Source organism: Mastomys coucha, unplaced genomic scaffold, assembly GCF_008632895.1.
Source record: "Mastomys coucha isolate ucsf_1 unplaced genomic scaffold, UCSF_Mcou_1 pScaffold23, whole genome shotgun sequence".
NCBI lineage: Eukaryota > Metazoa > Chordata > Mammalia > Rodentia > Muridae > Mastomys > Mastomys coucha.
The window spans coordinates 13,355,666-13,357,431 of record NW_022196906.1 but is presented as its reverse complement, the minus strand read 5'-3'; positions in this window follow the sequence as shown (position 1 = coordinate 13,357,431).

The window sequence follows — 1,766 nt, the reverse complement described above, 5'->3', positions numbered from 1 at the left end:
TAACCTGTTCTCTGTAGGCTGAGAATGAAGTCACTCACTCAAGTCAAATAGCTTTGACCATAGCAGGATGTCTATATCCAAACATCGAGCCTACAATTCATTTCTTGGTGCAGCAGAACTATCAACTCTCAGCTAAGCTACGATGGAGGTAAAATTCTTTGGTGATGTGAGGGTCATTGAAATACAGCCTTATTGCAATGAAACCCAATATCTAAAAATTGTTCTTATTTTGGGCTTGTACCACAGTAAGAGCCAAGATTTTAAGCTCTACTAAATACAAAACAAACAAAAAGACTTTATATATTCATGTTCGTTTAAGAAAATACTAGTAGTGATGTATTATTTTAAGTATACAGTTAATATGTTTGGAATTATTTAAAATTTATATTGAGAGAAATGTATTTTCACTATTGCTGTAGACGAACACCTACATAAGACTGTTAATTTGATTGTTGTCTTATATCAAACAACTTTTATAATTCTTATATTTATTGTTGTGATATTTTATAAATTTTAAGGAATATGACAAAAAAAGATATTATAGGTATTGAAGGGGGTGTCTTTGGAAGGAGCAGTGGTACAAAACGGAAACAAGAATGTGATTCAATTATATTTAATTGAAATATGTTTTTAAATGTTAAGAAATTCAGATAAATTGAAATCTTGTAACTTCAGTCATCATAATGCAATAAAAGTTAAAAAAAACAAATTTGTTATTAAAACTGAAATGATATATAGCAGAATATTTGTGCAATAACTATAATTATATTCAATATTAATAATTAAGATATTTAAATTTAAGACTGGTAATATTCATGTGTTTACACATGGAATATATACAAACCAACAAAATACAGGCACACACCATTTAAATGTAATCTTACTATGAATGAAAAAGAGTATTTAAAATTCACTAAAACATGCTTAGAATTAATGTTCAATGTTTGCATGACATATTTTATATTCAAATTTATTAATCATGTTTGTACATTCACATAATTCATTAGGATCCCTTAGAGTAATATAACTTATTGAATATATCTATCTATCTATCAATCTATCTATTTATCTATCTACCTACCTATCTACTGTCTCTCTCAAACATATATTAGACTGTCATACAGGAATAATATTCCAGCTATTCCAACAATGATTTCCAATGAACAGAATGTCAAGCAATCAAATAGTTCTTCAGTCCCTGAGGCTGGATATCTCAGCTTGTGTCTTTAGTATATTATGGATAGATAAGTGGAGTTTAATGGCAGTAAAAATGAACAATTTCATGAAGGAGGTAAAAGGCAAAGAAAGATACTATCTCCTTCCATGTCATTTATACAGGCTTTCAATAGAAAATGTGTCCCAGGTTAGAAGTGGATATTTACACTTCAAATAATTAAGCAAAAAACCCTCACATATGTACTCAGCAATGTTGGGGAATTAATTAACTGTATACAAATTCACAACCAAAAATAGCCATCATCAGTCTACCACTTGTTAATCTGATACACAATTGTATGTCATAATGGCATGTTGAGATTTCATATGAAAGCACTAATCATTTCATTATTATACCTAGAATAATATCACTATCTCCTGTACAACAGCAAGTACACTATACATTCAGAATATAGGTCAATATCCCTTGAAATTGATTCTTGAAGGATCCCAAGCATAAATATAGTAGGTATTAATAGTCTCTTAATAGATATTATAAGACATAATAAAAAGATCAAGGAAAGTCAGAAACTCAGATATCTGTACAAACA